This window comes from Agelaius phoeniceus, chromosome 2 (assembly GCF_051311805.1).
Source record: "Agelaius phoeniceus isolate bAgePho1 chromosome 2, bAgePho1.hap1, whole genome shotgun sequence".
Lineage (NCBI taxonomy): Eukaryota > Metazoa > Chordata > Aves > Passeriformes > Icteridae > Agelaius > Agelaius phoeniceus.
In genome coordinates, this window is record NC_135266.1 from 100348001 (window position 1) to 100369061 (window position 21061).

Genomic DNA, 21061 nt, shown 5'->3' on the forward strand with positions numbered 1-21061 from the left:
CAGTTAAAACATCTAACTTTTTTAGAAATAAGTGGTTTGGTTACTCAGTAGCATTTCAGCAATAAATTTCATCTTCTTATTCTCTCAGTCTAGTTGTCTTCTGCTTCCATTGCAGGCTGACAGACAGGCATTAGGACCAAATTAATCCATCAACAGCACACACTACCTAAGGTGAGTCATATGATTCAAAAAATACATTACTGAATATGTGTTTGACCAAAAACTCAGCTCATAAAAGAATGCAAGTTCTAGAAAGGTAAAATTTATTTCTGGCAAAATGCTATTTTATATTATATTTATTTAATATTGATCTGAAGGAAAATAGTTTAGATCACTGTCAAAACAAAATCAATACTCATATTCAGGTCAACTAACATAAAATAAAATAGCAATTTTAATTTTAATTCTCCATCAGAAAAGTATGACACCTAAAAAATGTTATCCTACTATTTTTCCTGCCTTGGAAATTACACTTCACAGTGGAATATAATTTTAGTGAAAAATTCCGAACTACCTCGAGCCAAAATCCATGTTCAGGTACTTGAATATGTTTCTTGATTTTTACAGAAGCAGAATTCTCTGTGCTTCTACCAGCATAGGATCATACATAGTATTTGAGACATTCCTATTCATTAGCCTGATGTCCTGCATAGCCCAGTTAATAGAGATGCCCTGAATTAGGTTAGATTTGGGTTAAAAAACAAATTGCAAGGATTAAAAATTCACCACACTTTTTGGTTACAGTAAGTTCTTCCGAAGGTTAAATAACCTCACTGCTAAATATTTGTACCTGATTTCTAGTCTAAATATATCCCATTTCCAGACATCAGCTCTCCTTATACATTCATGTGCAAAGCTGATGAGCTCTTAATTATGACATTGCTGTTCCCCGTGTAGTTAGTTACAAACTGTGATTAAGTCCCCCCCGTAGCCCTGTCTTTGTTAGGGTAAACAGATTGTGCCCGCTGGAGTCTGACCATAACGTGTGTTTTGAGTGCTTTATTCATTCTTGTGGCTGTTCTTTGATGAGAGCATACTGCTGCTGGCAGACTGAATGCACTGGGTCCATAATTTGGTCACAATTTTGCACATGAGGCCAGCTGCAGTGCCCATGGAGCTTAACAGGAAGCTTCCACTCAGATGCACGGAGTTTCGATCAGCAGCGCACAGTTCATGCTCTTTTGGGGAGCAGAGCCAGCTGGGTACTGCCTGCTTCTCAGAATCTCTGCTTGTCAGAGTGACTCAGATACGTACAAGCTTCTTTTTCCCAGCCCGGCAGTCGAAGAAGGAGTCAGGATTCTTTTGTTCTCGTTCTCAAAGTTGTTTGTTATTTCTTATCTATAACATTCTTTCTCCGACCCACCGTGGTCTGTGTGGCAGGTCAGGTCGAGGCACTCTGCCTGCCCCCGGGGTGGTGTTTTCTTTTCATACTAAAAACTACATATGCATTATTTACCATAACTTCCCAATACCTATCACCTGTGTTAGACAGTGAGTTTCTAGTGCCACCATCACAGCAGAAGATGGAGGCCAAGAAGAAGATGGAGAAAGACTGGACACGCCCAGATTCTTCCAGCTTGCCTCCTGAACCCCCATTCTAAAAACACCAAAAATCTATTTTTCTAACTAACTAACTATTATTCTACTTAAAATCTCTTGACTTGTAATCCTTCATACAAAGATTGGTAATTTTTTCCATAGGTCAAGATCAAAGGCACAGGGGTCTTGGGCTCTGTGCCAAGGTCTCTGAGCCCCCTGGCAGGGTCTCGAGTCCTCCAGGGCAGAGGAATTTCCAGGGTTCTGACACCTGCTCACCTGCCTGCCTTCCACCTCCTCTCTCCTTTCTCTCCCCCTCCCTCTTAAGATGTTCTCTGCATCCATTTAGGCACACTGAGACTTTGCCCTTAACAGCATTCCCATTAAGTCAAAACAAAAGGAATACAAAATGTATAAACTAAGCCATGTCTAATGTACAGCTTGTGAGTGCTCTTTTTGTTGCTGTGATTTAAATGGAAGGATTTGAAATTCAGAACTGAGAATCTCTCTCCTGCCAGATTCCTTTTTGGGGAACCAATTGGTGTTCATTATCTAAATGTTTTTGACAATCAAAAGTTCAACATTACTTTGGTGATAGAAGTATTTGATAGATAGATATAGATAGAATAGAAGTATTCAATAGTTATTTAAAGATCTTTAACATGGCTATGCAGTTTCTGAGACAGATAACAAAAGATTCAGTAAAAAAAAAGTCTTATGCTTTTGGCACAAACATTTCATCTCAAAGTTCTGCAGTTTCAATGACTGATTCCTTGAAATGCAGTCAAAGTTCATTCACGTAATTTTCATTCAAGGCACTGACAGCTGTATTGCTGTTTTCTTTCTGGATTTTATAGTGCTTTTCTAAAACAGACTTCAAAGAAATGGAATTATTAGCCTGTTTGTGTTTGACAAGAACTCATTTGTTACCAGTCAAGAAGACACTTTCACTGGCCAAATGGTAACAGCCTAAGACAGACTTTGTCAAAAATCCTCATTGCAGGGAACAACCCATTTGATAGAGAGGAACATTTCAGATATTTTTTGGTTGGTGAGACAGCCAGCTTCCGAAACAAATAAAATTATATAAAGTTTCTCACCAAATATGCCATTTTAACCCAAAATCTGGATGTCTCTTCATCACAGGGACAAAAAATACAGTATTTTCTCTTCCAAGTTTTGAGAATTTTTTTTTCTTTGAAAAAACATTGCAGCAGTTTTCACACCAAGTGTCATGAGACACACGTGCTTATCTGCCTGGGGTGAGTAAACTAGATGAGCAATCTGATTCCTTCGAGCCCTGGTCCCTGCAGGAAGCTTTGCACAATTCTGTCGCTTTTCCACAAGTCAGAGATTTTCCATCAGCATTTTTTTTCTGCTGGTTGCTGGAACATGCTTTTTGAAGTAAACTGAGTCTTTGAATCCTTTCCTGTTGTCTGAAAGCTCTGCAGCAGCTGAGCTGTTCATCATGAAGCAATATGAGTAACTTCACCTGTATTTGTAATCCAGTATGTTAACATGACATCTCTTAAGGGCTAAGGGTAACTGCCAGTCAAACACCTAATTGAGTCTAATGATCACACAGGCATTAAGAGATCTCATTAAGTCAACCCTGAGGGTTTTTATTTTACATTCATTTCTCAATGTATCAAAATGAAAATTGTTTTTCCATAAAGCAATACATTCTCACCATTTCATGCTTAGATATCCTTATTGATTGTGCATTTTTTTTCAAACAAAACAGCACCATCCAATCTCTTTGAAGTACTCTTTGTGGCCAGGTTACCTTGGCAATAGAGCTATGTGGAAAAAGAAAGTCTTCTCTCTCAGAGAATTTTCATATTTTGAAATCTGTTTGCCTACAGAAGCAAGTCCCATCCACAAAAAGAAACAGAGCCTTGACATTCTATCAGTAAGTGAAGTAACCTATCAGTTTTTCAATAACCCTGAGATCACAAATGAAACATCAATTAGGTTGTTTTTTTTTTGGCAGACTGCTGGGAAGGAGAGAGAGAAACTGGCAAGAAAATACTCTTTGCTTCAAGAAAACCTTATTGGTGATAAATTTTAGCTTCAGAAAATGAGACAATTCTGACACAAGTTTTTTAGTCATGGTTTGCCACCTAGCTCCACTTGGCAACTCATCAAGTTGAAAGGGCACTTATTGAATACTTAGATGGTTTTAATTTTCTCTGTAGCATTTTAGATTTTAGTCAGCATCTCTACTTGTCAGACTCCACAACAAATAGCACAAATATAAAACCATCTCTGGAAGAAGCACATTAATATTAAGAACTACTATGCAAAATGTATACATAGCAGGAATGAAGAAGCCATATCATGACATCCCTTTTTAAGATTAAAAAACTCCCAAAACCCCATGCTTAGCTTAAGCAGTCATTAAAACTAAGGTTATTTTGTGAAATTGGAGAACTGATACTCCATTCTTTCGTAAAAAATTAAAATATAACCATTTGCTTAAAGACTACAATTCAAAATTCTACTTACTTTACTTACTTTTAACATTCTAAGTGTGCTGGCTTAGCTTGCGAAAATTTTAGTGTGTCCTCCCCAGTTCTGTTCTACCTCTGTTCTATGGTGTAGACAGAGCACTCATCCAGAAGTTGATTTAACTGGGTTATTCACCTACCCGGACAGATCCAGACAGATGCACTTACTCAGTCAAGACATTGCCTTGCACAACAAAAATTGTCCTATATAGTCAATAGAAAAGGCTTCTGTAATAAAGTAAGAAAGGCCTAAGTTGTGTTATATTAATGCATATCTACATGTAAACATCAGGATCAATAACGTCTACTAAATTCTCTGCCACAAAAAAAAAAAAAAAAAAAAAAAAAAAAAAAAAAAAAAAATCAAAACCCCCTTAAAAACTTCATGTCTGGGAGGACAGGGGACAGAGAAGGATCTGCTTTCAGCTGTATGGCCCTTAAGATAAGAAGGGCATGGACTGTTGGATTAAGTCTGCAGGAAGCCACAAAGCTGGTCAGAGGGTTGGAGCACCTCTCCTGTGAAGACAGGCTGAGAGCTGGGGATCCTCAGCCTAGAGAAGAGAAGGCTCCAGGGAGACCTTAAGGGCCATACAGAAGAGCTGAGAGAGACTTTTGATAAGGACATAGAATAATAGCACAAGAGGGTAGGTTTAAGTAGGGTATTAGGAGGAAATTCTTTACTGTGGGGGTGGCGAGTGCCCCTGTGGTGAGTGCCCCTGTGGTGTGTGTCCCTGCCCACCGTGACAGGGAAGGGGAAGGGGTGGGGGGGTTTGTTAGAATTAGAGGATCTTTAAAGTCCCTTCCAGCTCAAAGCATTCTAGAGTCTATGACCTATAGTCAGTCAAGGTGAAAAATCTTTAAACGTGCTTACACATGAGGATCCAGCTGTCAAGTAAGTATCCTACATAAAACCTCCCTTCTCACCCCCCAGCCTGGGTGGCCAAAACACAAGTTCAAATTTTTCAGTCAACTTCTGAAACTCAGCAGGAGGCACAGACATTGATTTACACCTATAAACCTTATGTAAATTGTGTAAACCTGGGTTATACAAAACCAGATTGAACTCACCTGGTGACTTTCCTTCAGCCAGCTGGATTTTTTCAGTAAAAGCTGTTCTGCTAACTTATTCCAGAGAATATGAATGAACTGAGATGATTCTGAGTCCAAACAGCCCAGAATTGCAACCATGGCTTTGATAATGTGAAATTCATAATGGTCAACTTGTTTTCAGAAATATCCACAGTACTGCTCCAGAGATGCAAGACATGACAGAATATTTTGGAAAAAATTTTTGTATATGCTGCTATTCTGTAATATTTACTTCAGCAATCATCAGCACAAGTGAGCCTTACCTTATGATGGACTGATGGCAAGTATAAAAACAACAAATTTGTTTAAAACATCAGTAAAGAGAAAGAATACATTTAAAATGAAAATTTATTTCTCAGTTAACATTCAAAGGAAGAAAAATTACATTTACTGAAGAAGAGAGAAACAAAAGTAATGGAGTATGTTGTAGTCTGTGGAAAAAAACTTGCTGGGTACCTAATCCAGGAAGAAAATATTAAATCTCAGCTGAGTCAGGGTTTATATAGAACAGTCAAACATGGAGGATTAGAAAAAATATGAGAAAACACCGTCTTGTTAATGTTGCAGAACAGATGTATGTGCACTATTCTAAACAGTAAGGAGTGACACCAAAAAGTAAATCAATCACAATATGTTTTTAGTTTAATTTTCTTGGTAGTCAAGACATACAAACACAGATACCATGAAGATGAATGCCAGCTAGGAATGAGAGCTGCAGATCTGTATACTGTTCAGATGAGTATCACTGCTCAGACAGTCTCCTGAGGAAAAAAGGATGTCTAAAATAAAGATATTCTTCTCCTTTAAAAGTTCACTGGTTGATGGGGTTTCTGTGGGTGGATAAACAGTTTCTCATGGTCTAGTGAATTAAGCCATTTTGGCATGAGGGCAAAAATCAGAATTCTGCTGATTTGTCTTTCTGGCTTTGAAGGTGTTTCCTGTGGTCAAGAATTATACAAGTGACATCACCACATTGGGGTGTAAGAAAATGTTTAAGTAGCACACAAAATCTTCAGCTCACTTGCCCAAAGTCATGCAGAAAATCCGAGAGAGAGCTAAGGCCAAATACCTATATCCTAATTTACTCATTAATACACCTTGCCATCTGAAAATTCTATAATCAGTATTAGTTATCCAGTTAAATACTTTTTTTGTCTTACCCAGAAGTGACCTTGCATGCATTTTGGTGCCAAATGTATTGTTACCAACATCAGTTTTGTTATTAAGATGATGAACTGCTTTTGCTGTTTTGTGAAAATGAGATGAAACTGGTACATTCCAATTAGATACTGCAACTAATACCATCTCATTAACTAAGGCTAGTTAAATCCTATAGTTTGAATATATAGCTGATGAAATAATTTGTTAAATAAATAATTATGTAATTAAAGCAGAGTCATACATAATATAATAATGTCTGAATAAAGTCTCAGACATTTTAGCATTATTATGTGAGTAAATGGCTTGATGTTTTTGCTACCTGCTCAGTCACCACATCTTCCTGATTTTTTCATTGTGTTTTACAAGTAACAAAATACCTCACAAAAGAGACTATTCTAGAAAACTCACAAGAACTGCTTATTCAGTGCCCAAGCATGATGTGTAGGCAAGGTAGAAACCTAGTGTAGCTGGACTATATGAGCAACTTGCAGCCTGTAATGTGAATTATTATCCCATTTTAAAGCCAGGAAACTGAAGCCACCGAGAACATGAAAAAAGCCCTTACAGCCACTCATTTCAAGATATCCATTGTGTGGCTGGTTTTGTCTCCTTACTTTCCCACTTTACAGTAGATATAGGAAACTGGAGAAACTCTCCTGAGCAGCAACATTGCAAAAGTATGCAGAAAGTCTGAGGCAAGGGAAGAGAGTGAATCCAAGTTCTTAAAGAACTGAACTGATGCTTTATTTTTGCCAGCTGTAAGCTCTCATCCAGAACGAACATTTACCTATGGATGCAGTTAGTGTTTGATTGTATGTGTGTGTCAAAGACTGGAAATAGAAATTAAAATAGGTAGAAAAAAAGCACAGTTGCATTTGTGACATAACTTAAAGCACATGAGCTTACCTTCAAGCACATGAGCTCAAGAGCTTACCTTCCCCACCTTTTCCTTCTCCATCTACTCACAAATCCTCTTCTGTAGTCAAACAAACAAGAACGGGACTAGGTCCAAGATATTCTCATTCCGAGGGAAAGTTTATCATCACTAGGCTGAGGAGTTGATAATGCTGATTCTCCCATTAGCTCACTAAAATTACAGTTATATCAAGCAATATGAAACAACTCCAAAGAGAAAATTTGAGGGCCCCTTCATTTCACAACACGTGTAGGCAGAGTTACGGAGTTCTCCTTCTAGGAATATAACATGGTCTTGAACACTGGACCAGAAAATGAAGGAACAATGTAGGCATGGAGCCATAGAGGTATTGTATAACTGAAGAAATTGCAGAGGATGAGGACAGTACTTTCTCATCTTTGGGAGAAAGTTCAAATTTTCCTCAGGTTTAGCCTGGCACATGTAATTCCCATAAAATCATTTTATGCAGTCATGTTCTTGCTTGTCAATTTTTCTCTTCACGACTGCTTGGAGGTGGTCAATTTCTGCCAAATTTGACAGGGTAACAGTGGTTTCAAAAGTATTGAGTTCCTACAGGTTTTGTGCAGATGAGCAACAGAGCTGCAGCACACTGGCCCTTCTCACTGAGGGAGGAGCAGCAGTCTGAGCTCTCTTGTGGGATACCCATGCACAGAGAGGGGATACCAAAGGCCCTGCTGTGCAAAAGGCCACAAAGGAGCTTGCTCAAGCTGGGGGAAAGCAAGCTGCCAGCACTGAGTCTTCACACTGAAACTGTTTTACAAGAAGTGCTCAGGTCTCACCTGGGTCCCAGAGCTGGGATCTCCAGGTGGAGTCAGGGAGCTGCCGGCAGGCAGAGCAAGGCCCTGCAGTCCCAAAGAAGAGAGGGGTTTGACACACTACTCCTCAGGAACAGCATTTTGCTATCTTTGCTTTAGAGGCAGGTGGCAAGACAGTAAAGGTAGAAGGAAAAAAGGAAGCAGATAAGCAAATTAGCTCCAGAAAAATAGTGATGTAATCCCCACTGGACAGACTATCATAATATGTCGTTAAAAACTGCTGGGAGGTTTAAGGGAATTAATTAGTTTAGAGTTTCTATAAATATATTCTTGAGTGACAGGTGTTCTGGTATCCATATGCAGAGCTGACTGCCCAAATACAATTGCAAAGCCACCCGCCGGGAAAAAAAATCATGTTTATCTGCTGAGAAAATAGATATGTTGCACCAATCTGTTCTTCTAAGAGAAGCACACATGGCAAACCTCTTAACTCTGTCATGTCCATGTAATTACAGAGTGAAATGTGGAAATAGGAAGAGCTAATATCCCTGCACAGAGGCTGAGAATGTACTTTTTTCCCCCCCTGACACTTTTGGTATTGATTTTTTCCACCTAAAAAACAGTGATAAATAATTTACTTGCTCATCATAAGACACTGAAGAACAGATTGCACTTTCTACAGTTACTTCAGTTTTTCAGTGATGTGAGTGTGAAGTGATTCAGATCTCTTCTCAAATATTTGCAAGTCCTTCCCCTTGGTGAAGTCTTTATATTTGAAGTTCTTTATGTTTGTATATTCTTTTGACTTGGACTCAGTATTCCAAATTTAAACTAAACTAGAGTTCAAAATTCTAGCCTTTAGCATTTAAGCCTGAAAATATAAACAATTAATGCAAAAATTAAACAATTACAATGCAAAAGCCTGCATTCCCCTGTACTGGGGGGAATATAAATCCATTCACTTGATTACAGAACCACAGAATAACTGAGGCTGGACAAGGTCTTTGGAGATCTTCCTGTCCAGATACCCCTGCTCACACAGCATCAGTCAGAGGGAGGCTTCACAGCTTCTCTGGACACCGCTTCCACTGTTTAGTGAAAATATTTTGGTTTTTATTTTTCCAAATATATATCCACTTGGAGTAAAAAAAGAAGTGTTCTTTTGCTAAAAGAATATTAATTACCAGCAAAAAGAACAATAGTTTGCTTGCTATGAACTGTATCTAAAGCATGCTCAGTTGGATAGCGGAACTCAGAGTGACTGTACTGCTTTCCATCTTGCAAATTTGTTAATAATCCAGTAACAAATTTTGGAAAGTACAAGGACAATACCTGTCCCTACACATTACACAAGCTGTAGAAAGAACTTTCCAACCATCTGACCAAGAGGTGAACTGCAGAAAGTAGCAAATGTTTCCTGACTGGTGATCTTCACCAAAGCCAGCAGCTTTCAGTTTTTATCACTTGTCTTAATCACTCTTGCAACATTCTCTGCTGCCAGCTTGACTTTTTGTAGGGAGTTGAATACATACAGAGGGCAGTGCAAGGAAGCTGGGCTAGTACTGAACTGTAGAAATGCTTGTAATAAACAACACCTATTCATTTCTATTTAAAGAGAAAGTAGTCTTCCAAACAAAGTAAGTCAAGATATGACTGCACTGGCATGTCATCCTCCCAGGCTTCCTTCTCACATGGTTTGGTTTCCTTAGGTTCCCTCAGGGCAGGGCTGCAAGGTAGGCTGAACCACCATCTGAGTCACAGGAATCCAGCCCTGGGCCCACATCTTTTGATAAACATAAATCCAGCCAGCTCTGCATAAAAGACCTCTCCATGACACTCCTATGAGAACCTCTTTCTTCTTTGCAGAGCAAAGGAACCCATCTCTGACAAATATTACCCATGCAATAGACTGTCTTAGCTGCTCTCTCTGCATCATGCTACTTTCCTTTCCATCCAACTGAGCTACTCTGTTCTGAACATGGTGCTTGGAGGCCACCTCCCAGAGGAAACCCCCTGCTAGGAGGCACTGTGCTTTACAGGGCTTCCTTCACAACATATGAAACACATTTCTCTGGTAACGACTGATGTGACCTTTTCTGGGGGTTGAAGGAAATCATAGATAATTAAGATTAAGCTAGGCTGAGGTAATATCAATTTATCACCCCAGAGAAATCAAAATGCATATTTAATGAAAGAGTATTTGCCCTGATGCTGAGATCATAAGAAAACAGACCTTGGAAATCCATGGAAACCAGTCTCTAACTCTCATTGGCCTGTACCTGTGTTTTGTAGCTAAGAGGCAGCCTTGTCCAGTTTCATCACTTCCCTTACCATTAATACAGGTCCCGCAGGCCCCACAAAATTTATTTTTAATTAAAATAACAAAAAATACTTATCTTTGGCTCCAGGCTTCTACAGCACCTTTGAAGAGTGTTCTGTTTTGAGCTCCTTTCTACAAGAAAGCAATGGTAGTGCTGCAGCATGTCCAGACAAGCACAATGGAGCTGGTGGAGGTTCTGGAGCACAGGTTCTATGAGAAGCAGTTGAGGGAGCTGGACGAGGAGAAAGCTCTGGAACTTTCTCTCTCCCTCACCCTTTGGAGAGGGAGCTCTGGAGGAGAAAGATGTCTCAGGGAGACCTTATTTCTCTCTGCAACTCCTCTGAAAGGAGGTGGTAGCCTGGTGAGGGTTGGTTTCTTCTCCCAGATATAGCAAGTGACAGGATAAGAAACAGCTTAAGGTTGTGCCAGGGTACTTTTAGATTGAATATTAGCAAACATTTCTTCACCAAAAGAGCTGTCAGGCACTGGAATAGGCTGCCTGGGGAGACAGCTGTGTCACCATTGCTGCAGGTCTCTAAAAGCTGTGTATGTATTGTGCAAGGGGACAGGGTGGAGTGGTGGGCTTGGCAATGGTATGTTTACAGTTGGACTTAATGATCTTAAAAGCCTTTTCCAACCTAAAAGTTCCATAATTATATGGATTTATACAATAAAACAAAATCCAGCACCATTAATCCAGTCATTTCAGTGGGAATCGAACAATGTATAGATGCTATTTTCTGTCCCATGATTCCTATGAGAAGTTTATTCTCGGCTTTCTCCAAATATTCTTCAAATAGCTGGCTTCGAAATCAGCCTGAAAATTCACCACAGAAAGGCAAATTTTCATCTCAGGCCAGGCAGCAATTTCAGTTTGTTCTTGCACAATGAGAAAGCTCCAGTTTAATGATTACAGCTTCTACAGCTTAGCCCATAGGAGAAATTTTCCAACGTACCAAGTCTCATTTCAGAGCTAGCAACTTCAATTTCAGCTCAAAGTGCCCACAGCTTCCAGAGCACTGGGATCACATTTGCCCATGCAAAATATTTCCCATAATAAATAGCTGCATTCCTCATTTGCAATGATTTCCAAATGATCTAAAATGATGGCCCTTTTGTGAAGGCGAATGCAAACATTTAGCATTAAAATGACAGAAGCAGAGGTAAATGCACTAAGGGCCAAATCCAAGAGGAAAGGCTGCAGTCTTCTAGGCAGCTGATGATGGTAGGGTGGCAGGCACAACAGGAGAATAGAAATGGCAGGAGGTACTGCTTGCACTGCAGAAACATTACTGTAAACTATTTCCACTGAGTACAAGCTCTACTTGTACTTGACTTGCTACTGTAGGGGGAAAGTCACTACACTTTTAAATAGACATAAGGTGAAAGGGTTGGAGGACAACCTTTTTCTCCTTTTTGTTGGAGGAAGATTAACCTTTGCAAGGCCGCTTTAACCAAATATTATGCAAAGTCCTAAGCAGAATGAGCACTCTCATTTCCATCAGAATCTAGGCAATTTTTCATTCTCATGACTTCCTCTACTGCCCTTGAGGAACGGCATTCAGAAGTCCCAAGGTAGCTTTTAAAATCCATTGCCCAGGAATTTAAACTTGCAAAATACATGTTTTTACAGCACTCAAAAAGCCCAGACTCTCCTGAATATTTATATATAAAGATACCACCCAAGTATGCTCAGATGGGAAAAAAATGGCATTTGAAGTCCCTTTATCTTGTCAGAACACAAACTAGACTGACAGTTGATTTCTACAGCATTATTAATTTATATTTATTAGCACAGAGTTCAAAAAATTAATATTTTATAGCAAAGAGGAAGAAATATCCCTTCTCATTATACCCTGACCACGCTGATATTGTCATGGTTATTACTGCAAATTTAAGAATAACAGCAACAACAAAAGCTTGAACACTGTAACTGTGTTTTTCCAAGGCTGTAGATTATTCTCTCTGTTGCCAATAACATGACAGAGCCTTAGAGAATAGACTCGGGAAACTTGCTTATGGGCAATTTCTATGTATCTTTTAACTTCCCTCTCACATTCCCTTCCAGGTGGTTTCTTTCTGTCCTCATGGTGTATCCTTTTATACCATTCCCCTCTTTCTTACTTTGCATGTCTTTCCAGATCTTACTGTGCACCAGTAAGCATCTGTGGCAGGTAACTTGCCAAACAGAAGTTCTTCCATCCAGAGGTAGAGTTTTTCCCAGAGTCACAGGCACAACAAATACAGAGAAAACCTTCTTTGATTAACTGCAAGTCTCACAGCAAACAATGTATGATAGCTGCTGAAGGACAAACCAACCTGAATCTGTAGGAATGATAAAAGCCAGGATGTCCCTTCTGATAATTTTTTTTTCTACTTCTAGTATTTCTCACTTGAGGTCAGCCATCACATCTGCAATAAAGTAATGAAGTCTCACTCTTTTTCTGTATAGTGATCTTAGGCTGTCATAGACAAATAAATGTGGGAGAAAAGATATAATTTTTACATTTATAAGAGGAATAAATTTATTCTCTGCATGTAGTAATTAGTGGTGCAAATGGTCAGTAAGCAATACTTCCATACCTTAATAAAATAAAATCTTTGGTTAATTAGGAGATTAAAACACATAATGAATATGTGAACTCTGCCAACTGTTCTAATAGAGGCCGTCAGCTCATTTATATTGTTAATTGAACAATTAGTATTGCTGAATTGTAAACCCACAGGAGATAAGAATGGAGAACATGTTCCTGGGACATTGCATCACTCTGCTGGCATCAAATATCTGTGACCACAGGAGATTCCACTGCCCTCCAGCGTCTTTCAACAACACAGGTGGACTTCAACCATTAGGGAGAGAAATTTGAGTGCATAAATGTTTGCATTTTGGTGAGTCTAATTACAGTCCACTTCTTCAGCAATCTCCCAGCACATGAAGAATGACAGGTAAGCAAACATAGGAAAAAAAGATGGAATAGTCAAGAGGAATAATGTACCATGTCCAGAACAGTCAGGCATCAAAGACACCCCTATCCATGCCTTCTTTTTAGTTGGCAGAAAATAACACTGTCCCTGAGACTACTCAAGTTTTTGTGCATATATATACACATACACATACATATATGTGGCAGTGGTATGTTTACAGTTGGACTTAATACATGCCTATGACTATTTAGTGCACAGATTTTAAGCAACTTGCTGAAATGCAATACTTCTGAACTTGCTGCTTACTGCAGAAAGAAAAATAATAAAAATGCTTAGAGAAGAAGCAGCAGATTTAGAACAGCTGCTGACTGATGGCACACAAGAGGGACTCTGCAGGGAGAAGTTTCTACTGGGTTTCTATCAGCCTAGAATAATGCATGTGTTGGACTGAAGAGATTCATCTATAAATAGGATCAGTCTTTCTTCTGCACTGATCAGCAGACATAGGCCTAACCAAGGAATTTAAGTGGATGATGCATCCAGCAAAAACAGAAAGAGAATTTTTTTCTCTAAATTGAGTAGAAAAAATGCTCAGGAACAAGTAACTCATATAAAAAGAGTTACTGCTGAAGTGTTGCTAAGATCAGAACCTGTGTCGAACTTTTAATTTGTCATCACAGTCCATGTTGGGCACATAAATTAAAGTCATCTAGGAGCTAATTGAACTAATTCTCTACTTTGTTCTTGATGTTATATACTGGGAATGCCAGTTTGATCTAAAAAATAATACATTCTTTTGATGCTCTGTCAATAAAGCATCACCACACCACTGGAGAACCATGAATGGAGATGTGTTTCCTTCTTAGCATGAAGGCAAAAAAAAGGAGAAGGAAGGAGGAGGAGTGACACGGTCTCTCTTGTCTTGTGACATGGACCTTGTGACTAGCTGTTCAATGCTTCAGTTCCAGTGACTTAGTAAAGCCACCACTGAGACTTTTCACCTGAGCCAAATGTGAGTTATTGATGTCCTCTTCAGAGGACGGTGTCTGGTAATTTTAGACAAGCCTGCAATCTCTGTTTTACTGCACTACTGCATCTGTGTTGATAATCCACTCTTGCCTGAGCATCATTTTCCTGAAAAGAATAATAATATTTTATTTTCTGTGCTCTGTATCTCTCATGTTACACAGGATTAACGTCACCTATTACCATGATGATTACCATGATGGCAGCTGCTTAACAGAACACAGTTATAGACGAGTTCAGGAAATTAAAATTATACTGGGTCAAACTGGGACTCTGTTACACCTAATGAAACAACCCAGAACTTACTCTGGACTGAGACAAATTTAAACAATGGAGTCTTCAAAACCACTGCACGAAAAATTGCAAAACAAACTGTAAGCAAGTGGAACACCATTGTCCGTGGTACAAAGTGCTCTATCTGCCTCTTCCTTAAAGCATTGATAATGTTTTCATATATCTGTTTCTGGGAGATCTCACATCAAACTACTTAAGTACACAGGTAACTGAAGGCTAACTGGGACTTGCTCAGAAATAATTGCTATGCTTTAACATTAAAAACATTGAATGATTTTTCAGTGGCAGGGTGTGTGAAATTCAGAGTTGTTAACCATTTGGCGCACCATGCTTAAGTTGAGGGAAGCAAATCCCAAACAGAACTATGTATCCATGGAGAATGTACATCATTGTCACAGGATATTGTGCATTTTTAAAAAAGTTCACACGATTTCAAAACAGCAGTTAGACAAATTCATGGAACAAAAACCCAACAAGTGCTATTCAGTACTGAAGTGAGTTCCTCTGCACGGTGGTACCTGGCCTGGAGATAGCAGTTATCTGTGAATGTATACCAGGGAGTTACTGAAACAGGTTTGTGCCAATTTTCATTTTTTTCCTAAATATCCAGTTAATCACTGATAGTGACAGGATCCTGGACGTTGATCTGACTCACACAGCCGCTCCTCTGCCTTTCCAGGAGAATTCTGCACTTATTGTTACAGACATAGAACATTTAGTGTTTACAGCTGATACAAGGTATGCAAAACCTTATAAAACTAGGCACCATTAGGGAAAATGCCCTAATCACTAAGTCGATATTCACCTCTACAGTAGTTAAATTTGTCACTGTATTTTAAGGGAAGAAAAGCTTGCAAGTCTAGAGCAACAAGTGCTGATTACTGTACTGTTAATGATGCACACCATATTACTACGTTTCTACCTTACCGCACTTTAACTAAAGCCATACTTTAGAAAAATTTCAAAATTTTTATTTCTCTTCATTTCTCTTATGGTGTATTGAAAAACTCTATATATAAGAATTTAAACCAGTGTCTAAAGAGAGAAACAGATAGCGAGTTTCATGCTGCATTGAAACTTCAAATTTTTCCTCCCAGCCTCTGACAATAAGGGGTTCAGAACGATTATTGTTTTGCTTCATTGATATCTTTAATGTCAGTACACACTGAAAATTTTACTTGTCATGTGAACAGTTGTATTATTCTCTTGTGAAAGAAGACCTAAACCCTAATGTCAAAGTAAAGTAATCATGACTATCTTTATTCATGCACACAGCTGTGATGCATTTGTGAGAATTATCTGCATTAGTATTAGTCAGTATGGGTTTAAATGTTGAGATGATCAGTGATTAAATCTACAATTACACAAAGGTAACACTCAGTGTTTTACACTTCCCCATACTGAGTAAATACTAGAAAAAAAATTATATGCACTGAAAAGTTCAAGAGCCCTTGGAAGCCAAAAAAATGTAAAGTATACCAGTCTTTTAGCTAGTCTGTTAAAAAAAATCGATCTTTATGACTTCTGAAAATTGATATGTATTAGTTATGAGTCTTATGTGGTTTCTTCAATTGCTTTTTGTAAAATTTGCCAAGTTTTTTTTAATAACCGAAGCTGTGTATTTCATGTTAAAATTAGAAACTCTTCCTTTGTGGCCTTTTCAACTTAATTATACATCACAATAGTTTCTGATTTTAGAGCTATCACAGATTTAACCTCTAATCTCTCTTTATTACCAGCTAACTCTTTACTATCTAGCATAATAATGAAAATACTAGACAAAGAAACAGCATCTCCAAAGTTTCCAGCTCAAAAGCATTAAAGTAGCTCTTTTCTTCTTAAAATTCATTGCTAGATTTGACAGTATGTATGGGCTTTATTTGAAAACTGGCCTTTCAACATTGCAATGCCTTTTGAGTAGAGTTGGACACAATCAGACACCTTTAGTTGCACCTAAATCTGGTATTACCTTCATTTATATAAACCTGGAATAAATCCAGTAAAGTGGTTATATAAAGTGGTTGTATAGAATAAAGGCAATGTAAGATAGCAGCAATTCCTCCTCAGCCCTCCCACCTGTTTTGTACCTTTTGAGACTGACTTCACTCTTTCCCCATTGTATGGCAGCCCTCCATGTGCTTGACAACTGTGTTGGTGCTTTTTTTGGTGTTTTTCTCACACACCTTTGCCATGAGAGCCATGGCTGCACCAGGGAGCCATCAGTAAAGAAAGGAAGCAGGCTGGGCACCTGAGGTCTAAATTTCCATTGTATAAATAAATGTCAGGTGGGAGGTTACCAGCCAAATAAATTGCATATGGTTCAGCTAAATCCATTATACCTGGAAGAGAAATAATTATTGACAGAACCTTTCTCTGAAGCATCTGGGGAGGCACTGGCGTGCTGCTGTCCCCATGAGCCTTTATTTTGGCCAACAAAGGAGAAGCAGTGTGTTACTGGAAGGTTTTGAGAATGGCTACAGAGGAGTGATCTTCCAAGAGGCCAGAAATGCCCTTTGCCATGAACCAGTGGCAAGCCCACTCCTTCAGCCTGCTGTGCTTGTCACCTTGTATTACAGTTGTCTCCTGGCAAGCAGAACACAAGAATGTGAACCACTGTGGTCTGGTATACCAGCTAGGTTTTCTGACTACCACTGAGTTGCACAAAAGCTTGGTACACAGTGTTTTGCTTTAATTTATTTGCTTCTCTTTGTTCTTAATTACTTGTTTTGGGAGAGGATGTATTTCCTGCACTTTGATTTCCACGGGTAATTGTGTGTCATGTCTCCCAAGCAGCCAGGCACCACCAGGGTGCCTCTCTGCCTTCTCTCTCACCAGGAAGGGCTGACACCCTTCTGCTGAGTCTTTCCTGCAGTCACCAGGCAGCTGCTAAGAGGGACCTGCAGATCCTTCATCAGACACATCCAGCTGCAACGGACAGGGAACTGAGGCACTCATCTTTGACTTTCTGATCTGCTCACCTTAAGCACCTAAACCATATATATCTGTTATATATATATATATATATATATATATATATGTATATATGTATACACATACCATACATTACAGTTCCATATAACCATATATAGACCATATATTACAGTTCCACAGTGCCTTGAGGTTCCAATTTTGCCTGTGGATGATACAATATGAATATTAAAGTTTTCCGATCACCTGCCAGCAGTGTTCTCTGGAGTACCCTTGTCCCTTCTCAACCAGCAATTACAGAAGTTTTCTTTTGCAAAATGTTAATACAAAACAGAAGTTTTGTATTGTAAAATATCAACATCTCTTAAAGAAATACTGTGCTCCAGCAAGGCCATCCATCAGGGACGTGAAAAGTGAAGTCTCTTCCTTTTTTCCAGGTAGGAGGGGATGACTGAAAGGAAGTTCCCTGCAAAAAGCACTCTAATATGTACTTCAAAATAACCTAGATTTGATGAGTTTCTGAATGTGATCCAAATAGCTGATATAATTAGCAAAATCAAATAAGCTCCCATTCTCCAAGTCTGAAACAGAAATTATGGAAAATAATGAAATTTTCCTGCCTTCTGTGTAAGCCAGGCTTCTGTTTCCTCTCTTTCCTCATAATAATACCTGTTGGTGCACTAAAAGCTCATATTTCTCCTTACAATGTTTGTCTCAGAACTAAGAGCAGTCTGAGGGGTTTCTACTAAAGAGAGTGTGTGCACATTAGATAATGATGTCAAGAAGAGGCCAGCTGGACAGCTGGAATGGATTTTAATACTACTGACACAGAATTTCATTTTATTTATTGCATGTTTAATCCCACTGGCATACCTAAAACAATAAAGAGACATTTTTATTTTTCTAACAGATAAATACATCACATTATTACTGCAGTCTAAGCCAAGTGAGGTATAAAATCAGGTTATTCAAGGTTATCCAGCAAGAATCTCCTTTTCATGTTATCTACCTGTTTTGCAAAATCTTATAGCTAAGGAATGGTTGATGTTTGATGAAAATTCTCTACACAGACATTCTTTCTAGCAGGACTATTTTTCATCCATTTTTTACAGACAGCATTAATAAAATTGTGGAAAATCTGTTGGCTTAACATTTTCTAGCCTTTAGGTGGATTTACCTGTGATTCATGCAGTTCAGGAAGTCAGGAGAAGGACAGCCTATTTTGAGAGAATGTTCATCTGAGCATTTTTCAGGAAAACTTGAGAAAGACAAATTTTCCTTACTGCCATATATATACTTCTGTGCACAATCAACAAACATTTTGTTCTGAGCTTTGGTGATGAATGTTCCCAAGGCACTCTTCAAAACATCAGGGTTTTCCTCCACATGTCCTTGGGCAAATGGTTGATCAAATGTCTTCTCACTGAGGGTGGTGACATTCGGGTTGTCTGGTTGCTAACTGCTGCCTGAAAATCAGCTGCCTTTCACTTGTGGCAGGCACACCCAGAGATTCTGAGAAACATTGTCTATTGGGATAGAAAAGCACTGAAGGAGCATTGGATCAACTTTTTACAAAAAAAATGGCCGAAGGAACACTCAGGCCATACTGTAGAGAGAAATACTCCTCAGCTCCATGTTCTCTTGCCAGTGCAATGTCAAACAAGTCAAGTCTGGCTTGAAACAAACACTGTGTTGTCTGCTGAGATGCTCTGAGGAACTTCTCAGGGGTAGGGATGTCCATCAGGAGCTCACACAAATGAGCTTGCCCTCCCCCAGCAACTTGCCATTAATCCTCCTTCTTTGCTGCCACTGCAGGACTTACTGCAGTAAAACCATCATCCGAGCCTCTTCTGGGAGCATGTCTGACGCAGAGACAAAAACAAAACCCAGGAATATTCCAGGCTAGCAGCACCAGGTAACTGAAATTCAAGGCAAACACCTCTCAGGACTTCCACAAATAGATTTCAGTCCTCTGCCTACCCCTCTGGTTTCTAAAAACCCCGTTTCTCATAATCTCTCACACAATTTTTTTTTCCAAGGGAAGCAAGAATCTACTGTTACCTGCCTTGTACAAATGGGAATTGATGATGTGAGAAACTTGCTTAGAATCAAGCATCAGCGTTGAGACAGAGGAAACAATAGAACACATAACTCCAGAATCACATATTTTCATCCCAAACCTTAGGAAATCATTCCTTCCCTTACATTAGTAGTTCAGCATAGGTGTAATGGATAATTACTTCTTGAGTAGGGTGAAACCATGCAGCAGCACACCCTGCTCTCCTCCTGACTCTCACACAAGCTTATTGGTAGTGACTGAGTTCAATACCAAGACAGAAAGCTTTGAAAATAGGGGTCCCTGTCTGGATTTTGTGCCCTTCTCAGCATAACTCCACATATCCCAGCTGCACTGACATCCAGAGCACACTACATCACACCAGCACTCAGCAGTGTTTTATTTTCCTTGCTTCTGAGCTGGAGTGCGTGATGGGAAAATCAGTTCTCTCCCAAGATGCCAGTTAATTCTTACTTTCCAAAGTGTCCTTACTTTCCTACTATGCTTATTTGGGTAATCACACTTCACCCCTGGGGCACAGATTTGGAGTGTGCAATTCAAGCTGTGTTATGTTGTATTATGATGCAATGTAATACAGGATAAATTCTTGCTTCCTCTGGGATACTGCATTTTGAGGCATACTACTGCTAACACATAGGTTTCTAAAACACAACTAATGACAAAATCATGAAATCATAAGGTACTGATTCAAACTTGGTAAAGGATAAAAAAATAGAGCAAAAAATTATAAATACTGTAGACAGTTTCAAATATAAAGCTTTTTGACAAGTATTTCTTGAACTTTGGATGTCCTTTGGACTTTAATAAAGCCAATTCTAAAGATAAAAAATAAAATACAGACTCTTCCCCCTGCCTAGTCTGCTATTTTGGCATAGTATCCAATTTCAGTATCTCTAACAAAAGCTTAATTAGACTCACAATTACAGATGTGGGACATCTACTCCCACCACATTTTAAGTTGAAGCTTTAAGACCCATTTTCTTCAGCCTACTGCAACTGCTTTTATTTTGCAGAAAGCTTTCTCCTTTGTTCAAAATCTTCAACTGTTTATAAATGTTTAACTATAAGGCAATACAAAAAAGCTGCAAATTAATCTATATAAAAAGGAAAATCAGAGATAAAAAAAGAGCTGCATGTATTCTAAGTTGATAACAAGAATAATCAAAAAACCCCAAAACCTACACTCCCAGTTGGCTATTGGAAATTAAATCACTTTAAAACAGGTCTCATTACACAGGGATTCCTCCTGGGCCTTTTGTAAATTTTTTCCCTTGGTATTTATCAGTGGACAGAATCACTGTTGAGATGGATGGCATGTATTCACCAATACCCATGTACCCAAGCATACATTGGGTAATTGGCTTCTGTCACATTACTGCATTTAACTTCAGAACCCCATGTTGTTGTAATGGGAATAAATGAATGGCTGCTATGGAGGATAAACACTGCTGCTTGGTAAGAAAATTGCTCAAAATTGGACCGGCCTGAATCAACTATACACTG